Source organism: Saccopteryx leptura, chromosome 5 (genome assembly GCF_036850995.1).
Source record: "Saccopteryx leptura isolate mSacLep1 chromosome 5, mSacLep1_pri_phased_curated, whole genome shotgun sequence".
NCBI lineage: Eukaryota > Metazoa > Chordata > Mammalia > Chiroptera > Emballonuridae > Saccopteryx > Saccopteryx leptura.
The window spans coordinates 164184879-164203286 of record NC_089507.1 but is presented as its reverse complement, the minus strand read 5'-3'; the positions used below and the strand labels follow the sequence as shown (position 1 = coordinate 164203286).

At 44.5% G+C, this 18408-nt stretch overlaps 1 protein-coding gene and 1 non-coding gene across 2 annotated transcripts in view; one reads left to right on the top strand and one right to left on the bottom strand.

Moving 5' to 3' along the window:
• The window catches only part of PITPNC1 (phosphatidylinositol transfer protein cytoplasmic 1), a 280286-nt gene that overhangs the window by 180195 nt on the left and 81683 nt on the right, over nt 1-18408 (top strand). The gene's annotated exons all lie outside the window — the stretch shown is intronic.
• Nucleotides 4004-4110, bottom strand: LOC136407275 (U6 spliceosomal RNA). Its single transcript, XR_010751832.1, has one exon. It is a non-coding gene; the product is annotated as a U6 spliceosomal RNA (small nuclear RNA).

Genomic DNA, 18408 nt, shown 5'->3' with positions numbered 1-18408 from the left:
GTAACCCCTTGCTTGAGCCAGCGACCTTGGGTCCAAGCTGGTGAGCCTTGCTCAAACCAGATGAGCCCGCGCTCAAGCTGGTGACCTCGGGGTCTCAAACCTGGGTCATCGGCATCCCAGTCCGACGCTCTATCCACTGTGCCACCGCCTTGTCAGGCAGTCTGGTTCTTTTTTGAGCAGGACATAAATTGTCCCATTCAAGGTGGAGTCTGCCTGGACAAAGCTTGAGTGGTTCCCAAGAGGTGTCACCCAAGAACTGCATTTCACCAACTTGGTGAGGGAGACGCTCAGTCATTCATTCGGTGTTCAGACAGGGGGCATCAAGCACCTTTTATACTATTTATGTATCACTGAATGATACATCAATGTTATTAAAATACAGAGGCTCATTTGTCAAACCTCAGGTACTCCTAGCTTAGCTGGGGGGAAACCAACATATTAAATGACTCAGAAATGTTAAGTTTTATGGTGGTGGATACCCTTCCTTTGGGTAAACAGTCCCCACTAGTCGACCCTCAAAATGGGAGAGCTTGAGGAGCGGCATTCAGTAACAACCCATCTATGTGCAGGGACTGACTTGGCCTCACCTAGTCACTTCAGCTTCTAGAACTAACGTAGGAAACCCAGAGTTTCTCAGGAGTCAGCCAGCTACATGTTGTGTCGACAGAGTTTCAGTGGAACACAGCCTCACTCACTCACTCACTCACTCGTGTATATCTCGGCTCCTTCCGTGCTGCTCACAGAGCCTTAAACATCTACTGCCTGGCCCCTTCCAGAAAAAGAAAGTTCATAGATCTTTCTACCAGCTGTCCAGCCGAATGCCTTCCGCAGAGTTCCTGGACCTTTCCAGAGGAAAGAAGGAGGTACTGGCAAGGGCACTCTACGCCCAGTAAGTTCAGCATCCCCAGCAGTTAGCATCCCCTGGTGGCTAGTGACCCCAAAGGAAAAGTTCAGGATTGTTTACTTGTCAGAGCCTGAAATCAGAGATACCTTGGGGCCAATTTCATCAAAGCCTGTTGTCTAAAATAGTGTTACTCAGTGTTTAACCTGAACCCTTGTAAAATAATGGCTTTTTTCTGATTGGAAAATGAACACATGGTTATTAAAACTCGAAAATGTCCCCCCAAAAGGCATGGGGGGAGAAAAAAACCTCAGTACTAATTCTATAATTCAGAACTAATTGCTATTAGCATTTTGGTTCATGTTGCATATTATTGGTGAATTTATTTTTTAACTATTTCTCTTAAAATTGAGCCATATAATATGCTGGGGTTTTTTTGTTTTGTTTTGTTTTTTGTTTTTTTTTTGTATTTTTCTGAAGCTAGAAACGGGGAGAGACAGTCAGACAGACTCCCGCATGCGCCCAACCGGGATCCACCCGGCACACCCACCAGGGGCGATGCTCTGCCCACCGGGGGGCGATGCTCTGCCCCTCTGGGGCGTCGCTCTGCCGTGACCAGAGCCACTCCAGCGCCTGGGGCAGAGGCCAAGGAGCCATCCCCAGCGCCCGGGCCATCTTTGCTCCAATGGAGCCTCGGCTGCGGGAGGAGAAGAGAGAGACAGAGAGGAAGGGGGGTTGGAGAAGCAAATGGGCGCCTCTCCCATGTGCCCTGGCTGGGAATCGAACCCGGGTCCCCCGCACACCAGGCCGACGCTCCACCGCTGAGCCAACCGGCCAGGGCCTAATATGCTGTTTTTAACATGTCATGAAGTGTCCTTCCCAGTATGATTTTTACTGGTTGTAGTGCATTCCATACTTGTATTTCCCTTAAGTAATTGCTAGTCCCTGGATATTGAAGTGGGCTTGACCATTTTAATGACCATCAGGGAAAGGGTGGAACAGATCAGGTAAGTCTGAATTGCTCTGTCTGGCACTATGTTAATTGTTTTTATTTTTGTGTTTTCTTAACATCTTTTAGTCTTTCCAAACAAATTCCCTTACTTTCTCTTTTCCTCTTTGGCCCTGCCCTCATGAATAAAGAGTGCTGTACTTAAGGAGGTATAAGGTCATGTGGCCTCACCATGGTCCCTGTAGGTTGGTAGGAACAGTAAAATCTTCTGGGTTATCCTCGGCTCAGTTCAAAGAGTCAAAAAATTCACACAATTATCACGTATTATCTTGTATCCCTTTCCAGTGGGTGCTAAGTCCTTTTCACAACTCTTTTAGAAATTTAGCTTGGTTACTACTCCTAGGAATTGAAAGAACCACGTTATCTCTCCCAGAGTCGGTGGTATCCCCTGCCCCTACCGAAGGCCAGGCCTCTCAGCAACATCTGCAGGCCAGCAGGAGAAGCGGCAAGCCATGGGCATATTTGTGTGTTCCTCGTCAGCACAATGTGCTTCCTCTGGGAGACACGCCAGCTGTTGTATGTACCCCATGTGATCTCCTCTCCCACTTGCTTACTCAGAGACTGCCCCTGGGGCCAGCTCCCTGTTCCTCTGTCACAGCACCCGGCTTGCCCACATCCACGCCTGCCATCCTGTTACTCTGACGAGGTCCAGAGTGTGCTTTGGCCCAAGTTCCCGTTTCAGCCTCTGCCTGTCTCTGCTCCAGAGATCCCTAGGTTATGCTGCTGAGGCTACTGGCCCAAGGAGCCAACCTCAGCTTGATGAGACTTCTTGGCCAGTTTGGCTGCCTCTGATTTGCATATTCAGCAGTGGCTGTTGATCACCCAACTGGTTCAATGCTGGTCCCAGGGAGGCGGCAAAGGGAGACTTCACTGGTTTTCATTCACACTTGTTCATGCTTTGAAATCAGACCACAAGAAATACATTTTTATGCAATAATGCTCACTTTAATTATTAAAAGATAGAGTTGTACAAGGGTGCAAAACTAGGGCCTTAACCCTTTGAGTAGTGAGGTTTTTTTCATGCTCACTGACCCCCGAGACTGAGTATTTTTCAAAAAATGAAATTAGTCCCAGTTACAGTTTTATTAACTTAAAATCATGTTTGTTTGATAACCAATTTATAGAAACAAGAAAAACATACATATGCCTTTTTTTTAATGTTGCCTTACACATTTTTAAAGTTTTTGTGTGTTTTTTTGTGACAGAGACAGAGGGACAAACAGAAAGGGAGAGAGATGAGAAGCATCAGTTCTTCATTGCAACTCCTTCGTTGTTCATTGATTGCTTTCTCATATATGCCTTGACTAGGGGGCTACAGCAGAGCAGAGTGACCCCTTGCCCAAACCAGCGACCGTGAGGTCATGTCTATGATCCCATACTTTAGCCAGCGACCCTGCACTCAAGCTGGTGAGCCCACGCTCAAGCCAGTAACCTTGGGGTTTTGAACCTGGGTCCTCTGTGTCCCAGTCCAACACTCTATCCACTGCGCCACCACCTGGTCAGGCACCTTACACATTTTTAAAATAAAAATTTTTTGGCCCTGGCTGGTTGGCTCAGCGGTAGAGCGTCGGCCTGGCGTGCGGGGGGACCCGGGTTCGATTCCCAGCCAGGGCACATAGGAGAAGCGCCCATTTGCTTCTCCACCACCCCCCCTCCTTCATCTCTGTCTCTCTCTTCCCCTCCCGCAGCCAAGGCTCCATTGGAGCAAAAGATGGCCCGGGCGCTGGGGATGGCTCCTTGGCCTCTGCCCCAGGCGCTAGAGTGGCTCTGGTCTCGGCAGAGCGACCCCCCGGAGGGGCAGAGCATCGCCCCCTGGTGGGCAGAGCGCCACCCCTGGTGGGTGTGCCAGGTGGATCCCGGTCGGGCACATGCGGGAGTCTGTCTGACTGTCTCTCCCCGTTTCCAGCTTCAGAAAAATACAAAATAAATAAATAAATAAATAAATAAATAATATAAAAAATAAAAATTTTTGTCCTCTGGATGATCAGGAGGCACGAGGACATACGTGAACGTTCATACTACTCAAAGGTTAAGCAGATGGTGTGTGCTGCCACGTGCTTCTCCGTCCGTGGGTAAGGAGGCAGTTTTGCTGGGAGGCGGAGTTACCAAAGAAAGCAGTGCCATCATGGATAGTTCTTTTTTTTTTTTTTTTTTTTAATATGGAACACTTCACGAATTTGCGTGTCATCCTTGCGCAGGGGCCATGCTAATCTTCTCTGTATCATTCCAATTTTAGTATATGTACCACTGAAGCGAGCACGTGGATAGTTCTTGTCTCACAGCTTTGCCAGAGTGTTTCATCAACTCCATTTCTTTGCATTTTCTGGCTGTATAGTTTTGTCATTCAGCTGCCATCCTTCATACTGCTACCTACACCCTGTCTCCTCCCCTACCTGCCAAAAATTTAATGAAATTGATGACAATAAGCGTTGATTAAATTGAAAGATGCTAGTGGTAATCATATTGATTAGTGATCATAGTGCATATTGTTATCCTATCATCAATCACCATGTAAATCATTTTTTTACATGACCTGATATCTAGTATATTTTAAAAAAACTAGTTTAAATATCTTCTCCTCTGTGTTAAAATAAAACTAGTCTCTTTTTTTTTAAATAACATTGCTAAGTTATTTATTTATTTATTTATTTACAAAAACAGAGAGAGTCAGTGAGAGGGATAGATAAGGACAGACAGACAGGAACGGAGAGAGATGAGAAGCATCAATCATCAGTTTTTTGTTGCGACACCTTAGTTGTTCATTGATTGCTTTCTCATATGTGCCCTGACCATGGGGCTACAGCAGACTGAGTAACCCCTTGCTCACGCCAGTGACCTTGGGTCCAAGCTGGTGAGCTTTTGCTTAAACCAGATGAGCCCGTGCTCAAGCTGGCGACCCCGGGGTCTTGAACCTGGGTCCTCCACATCCCAATCTGACACTCTATCCACTGCGCCACTGCCTAGTCAGACAAAACTAGTCTCTAAAAAAAAAAAAAAAAAAAAAAAAAATAGTCTCTTTATGATTGGGAAAACCAGTAAATTGTGACTACATTAACCAGGACACAGTGGGAAAGTTGTCGTAAATTGAGGTCCATTTATTTTATGCACATATTGTTGAGAATTATGTAAGCCTTAATTTATACAGGGGGGATGGCACCCTGCCAAGTTATGGTTCTGTTGTTTGACCAAGGTTATAAATCTCGATCTGCGCGAGTCAGTGCTTAGCACTCATGTGGTGGCTCCTGCCAGGTTACTGTTGGTCACTGGAGTTAATAGGGAGCAGCCCTGCCTGTACTTCCTCTTCCAGACAAAGCAAGCACCATTTAAAGCAGTGAGTGGTTCTCAACCTTGGCTGCACACTGGCCTCACCTGAGAAGTATGAGTAATGGCTCATGACTGGGTTCCATTCCCCTGAGCTTTCACTGGTCCTGAAAGCTAAACCAGCTTTCACTGGTCTAAACCAGCCAGCACCCATGAGGGTAGAACATTATCCCAGTAGGAACACTGAATTTGCCAATTGGGAGTATATGCAGTTTTAGAGTCCACCCTCCAGTGAAACCTGCTATTCTCGTTATGGGGGTGGTGTAGAATGTGCCATTTGTAGACTAGATCCCCACCCCATCTGAGGGGCTAGAGCAGGGGTCTCAAACTCGCGGCCCACGGGCCGCATGCGGCCCGCCGAACAATTTTGTGCGGCCCGCAGACTAATCCACAAAGTACTTAGTCTGCGGGCCGCACAAAATTGTTTGGCAGGCCGCGAGTTTGAGACCCCTGGTCTAGAGCAATGTTTTTCATTTGTGACTAATAGTACAGTCCCCTGGGAAGTTTTAACACCAATGCCACCGCCCCACCACCATCCCACCCAGGAATTCTGGTTCCACTTGTCTGGGGTGGGATCCAGACATGGGGGTTTGTAAAGCTCCCCCACATGAACCTGGGCAGCATCAAGGCCGAGAACATAGATATAAAAGAAATAGTGAGTGCTATTTAAAACCAACTGTGAAACAGGAAATCAGAGTCTCTAAATTTCTCCACTTCTTTATACCCCTAGAGATAGAGCAGTTTACAGAAAACATGTCTGTAACCACCACCACTCACACACACAACGCACGGGCTTGAAGGTGCTGTATTTATTCTTATTAGCCATTGTAACCTCCTCTGATCCAATGGGAAAAATGGGTTCAGTTTAGTTTCTGGAAGCAGAAGGCTGTGCCCTTCACAGAACTCTCCTTGAAGGTTGCCTACAAAGAAGTATTTGGAATTGATTTAGAGTCTAGTTCAGCTGTGTTGTAGTGAAAGAACACAGAGTTAAGTCTTTGTAGTAATCAAAAAGATCACTACTGAAGTCCCGGGTGTATTATGTGAAGCAATGGAGTCTTGGTTTCCTTATCAAGAAAGTAGAGTCAATAATGTGGAGGATGATTAGCGTCACAGAGTGGTGGATTCATACAGGTTAATTTACCTGGAAACACGTCCTCGCCAGTTAAGTGCTGACAGATGTTAGGTATTGCTGCAGTTGAGGTCATACCTTGGGATTAACCGTGTTCACAACGATTACCTTAATGAGACTCTGCTTTGTCTGCATTGTAAATAAACTATTGAGTATTTTCTCTTCAACAAATTTTATGTCCAGAGATATGAGCGGCATTGAGGATCTGGCAGTAAGACAGATGGAGCTTCCAATGTTCACAGCGTAGACAAAAGCAGATAATAAGCATAAAGACAAAATATTCCAGCTGGAGTAAGTGCAAAGAAGGCAATGAATGGGACCGAAGGGGAGCCCAGCGTGAAGCCATGTGGTCAAGAAATGCCTTGCAGAAGAGGTGACAAGTTTGTGGAAGACCTGAGGACGAGAAGGAGCCAACCATCTGAAGGGTCACCCAGGCAAGGGAGCTGCTTTGGGCTGAGCTCTGTTGAACTACTGTATCTCAGAATGTGACATGTGTTTAGGGATGAAGCCTTTAAGAGGTAATTAAGTTAAAATGAGGCCATTAGGGTGAGCCTACACCAATCTGACTGGTGTTCTTAAAAGAAGAGAAAAACTTGGACACATAAAACTAAGGGTGTACAGTTACAGAGGAAAAACCATCTGAGAGAGACCATGCGAGGACACAGCAAAGAGCTGCTGTCTGCAGCCAAGGAGAGAGATCTCAGAAGAAACCAAACCCAATCTTGAACTGGACCTTCCAGCCTCCAGAACCGTGAGGAAACAGAACCATGTTGTTTGAGCCACTCAGTCAGGCGTCTTTGTTGTGCAGTCCTAGCAGACCAATACGAGGAAATAAGGGTAAAGGTCCCAGCCCCTGGTACAGCCTGGTGTGCCAGGAACTTAGGGTGGGCGCTAATCTACCCAACTGGTCAGAAAAGCAGTGGCCAGAGCATTAGGAGTGAGAGCAGACTGCTAGGAAATGAGATTTTTGTTTTAAAAAGTAACAGAAGCCAGGTCATGTGAGACCTATGAGACTGTGGCAAAGAATTTGAATTTTAGTGTAGTAGAAAATTATGTAAGGATTTTGAGCAAAGGAGAGAAATTATATCTGTGGTTTTACTTTTATTGATTTATTTGAGAGAGAGAGAGAAGCATACATTTGTTGTTTCATTTAATTGAGCATTCATTGGTCACTTCCTGTATGTGCCCTGACCGGTGATCATACCCACAATGTTGGGTGTTTCAGGAAGATGCTCTTACCGATCGAGCTAACCATCATATTCTTCCTTTATAGGGGTTTTTAAATAAGCTTTTTAGATTGTAATAATCTTAAATTTACACTAAAGTTGCAAAGCCAGAACAGAGAGTTCTTGTATACCTTTACCCAGCTTCCCCTATGTTAATAGTTGTAAAAGTATGATACATTTTTCAAAATTACAGACTTTATTCGGGTTCTGCCTGTTTTCCCACTAATGTCCCTTTTTCCATTCCAGAATCCAGTCTAGGAAACCATGTTACATTGGGTGACTGGTGTTGACAGACGTTTGCTATGGCCATTCTATGGACAGTGGTTGATAGGACAGCTAGAACGGAAGCAGGGAGTCCTGTCGGCAGGTGATCGCAATCATCCACACCAAAGACACTGCGGCTTAGGCTGGACAGATGGCCGTGGATAAAGAGAGGAGGGATGTAGCTATATTTTGCAAACTGACTTTCTGTTAGGATTGACGCATGAGAAGGGGGCAAAACAAGGATGACCTCAGAATTCCCAGCTTTGTCTGTTGACACTGAGTAGATGGTGGTGATGTTGCCATATGGGGAACACTGGGGGAGAGGCAGGTTCGGAGGGGAAATCAGAGCCCTATTTGAGACACAATCAGTTTAAATCCCCGGTGAGACATCTAGTGGAAGTTTCAGGTATGTAGTTGGGTGTATGAATCTGGAGTTTAAGGGGAGGTGTAGGTCGCGATTCAGCGTTGAAAGTGAGGATATCTAGGGAGAGGAGTGACAGGAAAAAGAAAGTTCTGGGTATTCCAGGACAGAGAGCACGCAGGTCCTGAGAAGGACCATCCCATGCTTTCAAGTCCAGCTTCTTCTTATTGCATTTTCTCTTTAATTAAGACTCATTTTTGCCTGACCAGGCAGTGGTGCAGTGGATAGAGCATTGGACTGGGATGTGGAGGACCCAAGTTCAAGACCTTGAGGTCACCAGCTTGAGCCCAAGGTCGCTGGATCCAGCAAGGGATCACTTGGTCTGCTGTAGCACCCCCTGCCCCCGGTCAAGGCACATATGAGAAAGCAATCAATGAAAAACTAAAGTGTCGCAACAAAGAATTGATGTTTCTCATCTCTCTCCGTTCCTGTCTATCTGTCCCTATCTGTCCCTCTCTCTGACTCTCTCTGTCTCTTTCACCACACACACAAAAAAAGGGCTCGCCTGAGCAGGCAGTGGTACAGTGGATGGAACATCGGACTGGGATGTGGAGGGTCTAGGTTTGAGACCCCGAGGTCACCAGCTTGAGTGCAGGCTCATCTGATTCGAGCAAGGCTCACCAGCTTGGACCCAGGGTCGCTGGCTTGAGCAACGGGTTACTCGGTCTGCTGTAGCCCCACGTTCAAGGCACATATGAGAAAGCAATCAATGAACAACTAAGGTGTCGCAACGAAAAACTGATGATTGATGCTTCTCATCTCTCTCCATTCCTGTCTGTCTATCCTTCTCTCTGTCTCTATTTAAAAAAAAAAAAAGGCTCATTTTCTCTCTCTTTTTTTTTTTAAGATTTTATTTATTGATTTTAGAGAGAAGAAAGATGTTTGTGGGGCAGGGGGGCTAGGAGTGGGAAGCTTCAACTCTCAGTAGCTGCTTCCTGTACATGCCTGGACCAGGTAAGCCCACGGTTTCTAACCCGTGACCTCAGCATTCCAGGTCAACGCTTTATCCACTGTGCCATCACAAATCAGGTAGCTCATTTTCAATCACTGATTTGCCCTTAATTTTAGGGAATTAGACAATCTCATTGAGTGAACTACAAAGGTCTACCTGAGAAATTTAGTTTTTTCCCTAGAGTGAGTGCGTCCTTTGTATGAATGAAGTCAACATTTCAGTTCGTTGACTTGGCTCAACTTCATGTTGCCTTGGAGAGATGGCCAGAAAAGTTCTTCTGTGGATCACAGAGAGCTTCTGCTGAAGTTACCAGCTGACAGAGAGGGAATTTTAACTTCTGAGGAGAACTCTGTTGAGGATTTGTTATTTTAATAGTACAGTAATTGTGAAGTTCATTTCATTGTTAGAGTATTTTTTTTAAAAGATTTTACTTACTGATTTTACAGAGAGAGGAGAGAGAGAGGTGAGAGAAGCGAGAAATATCAACTCATAGTTGCTTCACTTTAGTTGTTCATTGATTGCTTGTTATGTGTGCCTTGACCAGGCAAGCCCAGGGTTTCAAACCAGCGACCTCAGCATTCCAGATGCATGCTTTATCCACTGCACCACCACAGGCCAGGCTAATATTAGTATTTTTATTTTTGACACCAAGAAGGAGATATGGATGGATGCAGGGTGAAATAATTCATTTACACGTTTCAGAATGTGCTCAAGTTAATTTGTAAAGCAGAGTGCTGGTGAGAACCGGAGAATTCATATTTATAGGTGCCTGAAGCTGATTATCTTTTCCTTAAATGGCTTCTGATTAAGGATTATAGAAAGGAAACAAAACATTTACTTTATTTTTAGACATGATCTCTGATGTCTTTAACTTTTATGATTCTATTATTAACCTTAGACTATTATAACAAGCTACCTACAAAATCTACAATTTTCTCTAATAAACCAGTACATGCTAAAAAGAAGGCTGCACAGGACACCCCCCACCTCCATTTGTGGTTTCAAAGGATTATTATCCATTTCAGTCCATGGAGTGGGAAGTCAGTGGCCTTCTCAATCTATGTCTAATAGTGTCATTTTTTTTTTTTAAGATGCTAGGCTTCACTTTGTAATACCTTTATTTCATTGGTTTGGAAGTAAGGGGGTGACACCTTAGTTGTTCATTGATTGCTTTCTCACATGTGCCTTGACTGCGGGCCCTCAGCAGACCCAGCAACCCCTTGCTCGAGCCAGCGACCTGGTCCAAGCTGGTGAGCTTTTTGCTCAAACCAGATGAACCCGCGCTCAAGCTGGTGACCTCGGGGTCTCGAACCTGGGTCATCCGCATCCCAGTCCGACGCCCTATCCACTTGGCCACCGCCTGGTCAGGCTAATAGTGTCATTTTGAGGACAATGGAAAACAGATCATGTTTGATTTCTTAAGATGTTGCCTTTGCTGTTTGTGGTTGTTTGTGATCTAAGAGCTGGAGGTTAAAAAAAATACTGGCAAAATGAGCATCTCTCCAGCATGAGGACTAGCTTCCTGGTTGGGTGTAATCACAAGCTGGTTATCTCTGCATCCAGAGAAGCTAGAATTTATGGCTAGTAAGAGTGACTATTAATAGATAGAACTTAAAGTAATATTTGCTTTCTGTCTATAAGCAGGGTTCACCAGGGCTGTGGTGGATCTAAAAGCAGCCTGCCTCTGCTGACCTGTTGGTCCTGAGGGTCAGGAAGAGAGTTAACCAAACTGGTCAAAGCAGCATAATCAAAGGGACTTGGCTGAATCATGGTTAGGGAAACAGAGGTCAGAGGTAGAAAAGCAATGCCAAGTATCAAATTCTGGGCGACCGTTTTACAGCCACTGTAGTAACAATAGACTCAAGCAAGAGTCATCAGTGGATGCTGACACCATTGAGTGAGACAATGTTGGGGACCAGGAATTCACCCTGCCTCAGAGTATCACCCCAGATTTATTTATCACTTTCAAACAGTGGGGAAATCTAATGGACACCATCAAGTGAGCCAATTTTGCATCACCAACATTTGGAGACACTGACATAATGTGCCTCCCGTTGTGATATACTGAGGACACAGCATTACCCACGGGTTATACTTGACAAATGTTTCACCTGAATTCAAGGGAGGAAATAGTCAGGCACATCCAGATCGAGGAACACGACACAAAACAACCAGCCAAACTCTTCAAAAAAGAACATGTCATTAAAAGACCAAAATCAAAACAAAGACCTGGGGAACTGCCCTAGATGAAAGGAGATGAATGTAAGTCAACAACTAAATTTAATGCTCCATTCCTTGAATACATTCTGGATTAAGGGGGGAGATACCGTACAGAGAACAAGAAAAGATTTTTTTGGGACAAGTGGGGTCATTTGAACATGGGCCATATATAGTAGTATGGGATAGTATTGAGTCAATATGAAGTTTCTTGCCTGGGATCATTACACTGAATATATAGGAGAAGGTCCCTGTTCTTAGGACACATGCTAACATATTCGGGAATGAAGTAACATCTACTCTCACTCACATGGTTCAGTAAAAAATTGTTTTATTTATATACGTACTTCTTTCTTCTTAAAAAAAAAGCCTTATCTCAATTGTTTTGAGTGAATTGGCCTCAGGTGCCGAAGATGGCTCTGTGGCCTCTGCTTCATGTAATAAAAAAAAAAAAATGGCTTCATTGCTGAGCAGTGTAGCGGTGGCCCCAGATGGGCAGAGCATTGCCCACTAATGGGCTTGCCAGGTGGATCCCAGTCAGGGCACATAGGGGAGTCTGTCTCTCTGCTTCACCTCCTCTCACTAAATTTAAAAAAAAAAAAAAGCGCCTTATAAAAATTAAGAAACTATGCACATGTTGCAAAGAGAAGTCAGAAAACTCACTCAAGGTTTTCACTTGTCTTTTTTTGTTTTTGTTTTTCTTTTGCCATGAAGCAGAAGTTTTCAGTCTTTTTTTCTTGTGGGTAATATCCTGATTTCATTAATAAAATAGAGGAGAAAAAATAGCCTGATCAGGACTATTATCAGCATCATTGTTGATTGCATTCATCCAAAAAATGTTTATAGGGAGAAGCACCCATCTGCTTCTCCACCCCTCCCCCTCTCCTTCCTCTCTGTCTCTCTTCCCCTCCTGCAGCCAAGGCTCCATTGGAGGGAGCAAAGTTTGCCAGGGCGCTGAGGATGGCTCTGTGGCCTCTGCCTCAGGCGCTAGAATGGCTCTGGTTGCAGCAGAGCAACGCCCCAGATGGGCAGAGCATCGCCCCCTGGTGGGCATGCCGGGTGGATCCTGGTCGGGCGCATGCAGGAGTCTGTCTGACTGCCTCCCCGTTTCCAGCTTCAGAAAAATACAAAAAAAAAATGTTTATAAGGAAATAAATTTTTGTACTGCAGGAAGCCTAGGTTCTGAGTAATTTCGTACTCTAGGTTGTGTCCCGAAGTTTTGAAGAGGCAGACGGAGGTGATTTGGACTAGATTGCTGAGTGTGCAAACTGCTAATGGTGACAGCCAAGGCTGTGTACCTCTCCCATGTTTCTGTAAAACCCTATCTGTGCCTCGCCAACTCATTTGAAGCTCTGTGGGGCCAGACACCATAATTAAAACCAATGCAACTTTAAGAGACCTAGGAACAATCTAACTTTTATAGATCAAATTATTAAAGGAGATAATGAAGTCCTGAGTAAATGATAAATACTTTATGTTTATATATAGGAAAACTAAGTATAATAAAGAAGTAGGTTTTGTCCTAAATTAATCCTCAAATTACATATAATTTCAATAAAAATCCAACAGAATTGTCATAAATTGACTGTAAAATTCAAATGGAAGAATAAAAATCCAAAAATAGCCAGAAAAAATTTTGAACAAAGAACAATGACAGGAGAGTCCTCACACCAGATAACAAAATCATATTAAAAGAGTGTGTATTGGCACAAAGATAGAAATAGACCTAAGCTGATAATAGAAGTTTGATACAAAGTAGATAAAGAATCTCAAATCAGCTGGGAGAAAAGACATTGAGTCATTTTCTCAGAAAATGACAATGGGTTAATTCACATTTCTCTCTCTTTTTTTTTTTTTTACAGAGACAGAGAGAAGGATAGATAGGGACAGACAGACAGGAACGGAGAGAGATGAGAAGCACCAATCATTAGTTTTTTGTTGCGACACCTTAGTTGTTCATTGATTGCTTTCTTATATGTGCCTTGACCATGGGGCTACAGCAGACAAAGTAACCCCTTGCTCAAGCCAGCGACCTTGGGTCCAAGCTGGTGAGCTTTTGCTCAAACCAGATGAGCCTGCGCTCAAGCTGGTGACCTCGGGGTCTCGAACCTGGATCCTCCGCATCCCAGGCAGATGCTCTTTCCACTGCACCACCGCCTGGTCAGACAATTCACATTTCTTATGGAAAAATAAAATACTAAATCCCTACTTCACTCCCATATTAAAAACTAAAGTGCAAATGGCGTTTACAAACCTAATTGTGGGAAACCATTAAAATCATTTAAGAATACATTGTTGCCTGACCAGGCAGTGGCACAGCAGATAGAGCGTCGGGCTAGGATGTGGAGGACCCAGGTTCAAGACCCCTAGGTCGCCAGCTTGAGCCCAAGGTCTCTGGCTCAAGCAAGGAGTCACTCAGTCTGCTGTAGCCCCCCCCCCCCCCCGTCAAGGCACATATGAGCAATAAATCAATGAACAACTAAGAAACTGCAATGAAGAATTGATGTTTCTCATCTCCCTCCCTTCCTGTCTGTGTGTCACTATCTGTCCCTCTCTCTGACTCTCTCTCTGTCTCTGTCTCTGCCACACACACACACACAAAAAAGAATACATTGTTTGTGAATACATTTGCCCGTTGTAAGAAGTATAAAGTCTATAAAAACATGGACCAAGGTCATGACAAATTTATGATAGCTCTCAGCCTGGAGTAGGAGGGGAAAGGATTTTAAATGGGAGACTTTCTTTTTTTTTCTTTTTTTTTTTTTTCGTATTTTTCTGAAGCTGGAAACGGGGAGAGACAGTCAGACAGACTCCCGCATGCGCCCAACCGGGATCCACCCGGCACGCCCACCAGGGGCTACGCTCTGCCCACCAGGGGGCGGTGCTCTGCCCCTCCGGGGCGTCGCTCTGCCGCGACCAGAGCCACTCTAGCGCCTGGGGCAGAGGCCAAGGAGCCATCCCCAGCGCCCGGGCCATCTTTGCTCCAATGGAGCCTTGGCTGCGGGAGGGGAAGAGAGAGACAGAGAGGAAGGAGGGGGGGGGGGTGGAGAAGCAAACGGGAGCTTCTCCTTGGTGCCCTGGCCGGGAATTGAACCTGGGTCCCCCGCACGCCAGGCCGACACTCTACCGCTGAGCCAACCGGCCAGGGCCAAGACTTTCTTTTTTTAAAATGGTGGGAAAGGGTGGTGCAGAATGGGAATCACACATGACAAAATGTGTAAATGTGTTCTCGAGTGGTGGGTAGTGATGGTTTGTTATATGATACTTGGTATTTTTCTGGATGTTGTTGGTCTTCTAAATTTTGGAAAAAAAACACACTTTCATTTTACAATACTATTTCAGGCGATTTGAATGTCTGTTATTTTCTGTGACCCATTCTCAGTTCCTGTCACTTGCAGTTGTTTCCCAAATGTTTGGCCTTTTTTTTCTTTTTCCCTCATAAGAGACCTAATTCATGTGGGAAAACAGTGAAGTTCACTTGAAAAAAATACAAGGCCCAGCTTTCCTGTTTATTTACCTAGAACTTAGTGTTTGTATTTGTTGAGCTCAGTGTTGGTACCTCACTGAATGGATTGCTCAGGACAAATGGTGGCTGACAACCTTTGGATCTTGGAGCATTTTGGATGAGGACACTTTAGGAATCCGCCAAAAGCTAGCAGCTGGCCAGCCCCATTTAGCAGGCCAGCTAAATGTAGTGTCTTATCAGATTCAGGGAACTCACCAGCCTTGACTAAACAGAGTTCAAAGCGGGGTTCTGGAGCCTCGTAATAATGAGACTTCATTGTTCCGAATTTCCCCAGCTGTGAAAAGGAGAAACTAATGCCTGCTTCAGAGGATTTTGGGGAGAATTTAGTGAAATGATGCACGTCAAATACACCGTAAACAACGGTTCTTTGCTACTCTTTACCTTCAGTTGTGCTTGGTGGGAACCACTTTAGGGTAAGACCCTTGGAGGAGATCTACAAGTGGAGAAATTGGGAGAGTTCTTGTGGAAGGAAGGTGCTAAGTTCTCCCGCTTCCAAAGTCTGTACTTCTTACTCCTTTTCCACCATTGAGAATGGAGCATCCTCAGACATAAGTTGAGAAATCACATAACCCTGGAAGCCTATGAGTTCACTTTCCGAGGTGGAGGAGGGAGTGGTCATGGGCGGAGCCCTGGACTCTCCCCTTAGTGACCTTCTGCTTGGAAGTTGGGAATTCTTATTTCAGAACCAGTCTTTCCCTGGGTTTCGCTCACCTGTAGGGGATCCTGATTGGCACATCTTAGCACCAAGAGGGGACAGCCGCCTGTCGAAGACAGTAATCAACAGGAAGTAGGTAGAATGGTGATGAGATGAAAGGTCTCCTGCACTGGCATTAGACCAATTGGGTTTGATTCCTGGGTCAGCTGCTTAGCGGCTGGTGCAGGTGAGTTACTTCACTTGAGTGCAATAATAGTCCCTACTCATGGGGTACTTGTGAAGAGTACATGTATTGATCATGGAAAGTGTTTAGAACAGTGCTTGATACACATAGTAAGTGCTCAACATGTTAGCTGTTATTGGTGTTTCCATATTTCATCCTGTCTAAAGTGGCTATTTTTTATGTTTTAACACCCCTAAAAATGAAATGAGTGTTAGAGTTGATGGCTTCATCACTTTTCTTTTTGGTGGTGTAACTGGTAGTGTCTTCAATTCAATAAATTCAGCATGAGACTTCAGGATGTTGAAATGTCTGAACAGTGGATATAAGCCCTGAATCGTGTTTGTGTATAAAGTGTAAATACTGTACTAGCTGGATTCTGCCAATGGGGGGTCACTGATGAGCTATTCAGTCATTCAGGCCTGGAGGGTTAATAGTTAACCTTTCCAGGGTATTGACTGGCTTCCTGTTAATGCCATTGACCTGATAGAGTTCTGAAAAAGGAAGAGTTGAATCTTCTCTACTCAGGTTCAGAACCATCATCTTTGTAAAAGAGATTTCTCTCTAAATTCCCTGGATGCCATCTATCAGATAAACACCTTCAAGAACATAGTTTCCGCCAGTGTTTTAGTCTTTAAAATAAGTGGGGCAAGGAGATGATAGAAACTCACCTTATGAAAAAGAAGTTAATGATTTCCAATGGAGGTGGTTTCTAAGCAGGTTTTGTTTTGTTTTTGATACACTGAAAGCATTGTATCCATCTACTCTCCTGGGTGGGCTGTGCCCACCAAATTCTGCACTTGATCTCCTGAGACTAGTAGCCACTCTACCTGAACAATATTAAACTGTTAAATCATACTTCCCCACTAATACCTATTGAAGACCTGTTTATTGTCTATCAGACTTTACAGCTATTTGATACATAAACTTATTAAATATAAACCTCTCGGAGCTGCATCTAAAAATTTCATCTTGTTCCCAGCCCTGTAAATGAGACAGTCATAAATACCATTGAAATATGCAGACCATTACATGAAGTAAAATTACGTGTTATAAAGCATCATCTAAATGCCATCATGGAGTAGCTACTCAGGGAAACCAAATAATTGACTATTTGGTGCTGAAATGTTCAGAAGAAATTAGAAATCTATCTTGAGTTTGAGTTTGTTTTTAACTCAACTTCACCTTGGTTGGCATGTCAAAACCAGAGTGAAATATTGAAATGAAACATGAAATGCATTAAGGAAGGTTCTCAGGAATGAAGGACACTGGAAAGATTGATTTTTCTAGTAACTTAATTTTGATCTATGGGTGAAGCCTTGTTTTCGGCACCCAGCTAAATTTGCTTAGAACCAAATGTGCATCTCTTGAAATAGATGACATTGAACCAGATATACCAGTTGTACACACAGCATTGCCTTTGTTGAAGCTTTTTGTGACAGTTTGGTAGAAAACAGTATTGCCTTTTTGAAACATAAAAGTGATTTTGTACTACTCAATATCCTTAGTATCCTTCTCAATATCTTAATATCCTTCTTTAGCTATGCATTTCAATAACTGCATTACTTCCTCCGAGATTTGCTTACTATTCAAAAACTCTTACTATTGGAAACAATATTCTCTCTGACACAATTCAGGATAAAAAATTAACTAGTGACTCCCTCTGGGAGGGAGAGTTATGTTCTTTATATTTTTGAGAATTATGTTCTTTGTCATATTTGTTCTCTAGCTGCCCTGAAGACTGTGTCTTCCATAACCCACTTTGTAAGTCTGCACCAAGGGGTGCTGGGTGAAAGTTATCATCACACATTTATACAGATAGGAATGTCCAACATAAAGGATGTTTCCAACTCTATATGCTTTATATTATTCCAAGCCAGTGCCCCTACAGATAACAGGTGTTTTTGTGTCACATTAGACAAAGTCAAGAAGTGGTTTTATTGGGCCAAACATTCAGTGACTTCAACAGGTTTATCCTGCTGCAATGTTGGGGCCATGTACTGGAAGAGTCCTACCGTATCTCAAGGGCAGTCAGCATCAGCCTTGAGAGATGGAGGAGTTGGAGCTGTTTTCAACAGACCTAGTTTTACTCCTGTTGTTCCCAGCTGTTATTCTAAATTGACAAGAATAGAAAGTCGTCTTATTTAAAGACTGTTTCCTTGGGTATTCTTTATTCCCTAGAGGTGTAGTAAAATTCTTATATTTTAAAGAGTCTTCCCTCTGATTTTTCTTATCTCCTTGAATCAGTTTTTAAAATGATAGTGAGGCCCTGACCGGTTGGCTCAGTGGTAGAGCATCGGCCTGGCATGTAGAGGTCCCGGGTTCGATTCCCGGCCAGGGCACACAGGAGAGCGCCATCTGTTTCTCCACCCCTCCCCCTCTCCTTCCTCTCTGTCTCTCTCTTCCCCTCCCACAGTGAGGCTCCATTGGAGCAAAGATGGCCCAGGCGCTGGGGATGGCTCCTTGGCCTCTGCCCCAGGCGCTGGAGTGGCTCTGGTTGCAACAGAGCAACGCCCCGGAGGGGCAGAGCATCGCCCCCTGGTGGGCAGAGCATTGCCCCCTGGTGGGAGTGCCGGGTGGATCCTGGGTCGGGCGCATGCGGGAGTCTGTCTGACTGTCTCTCCCCG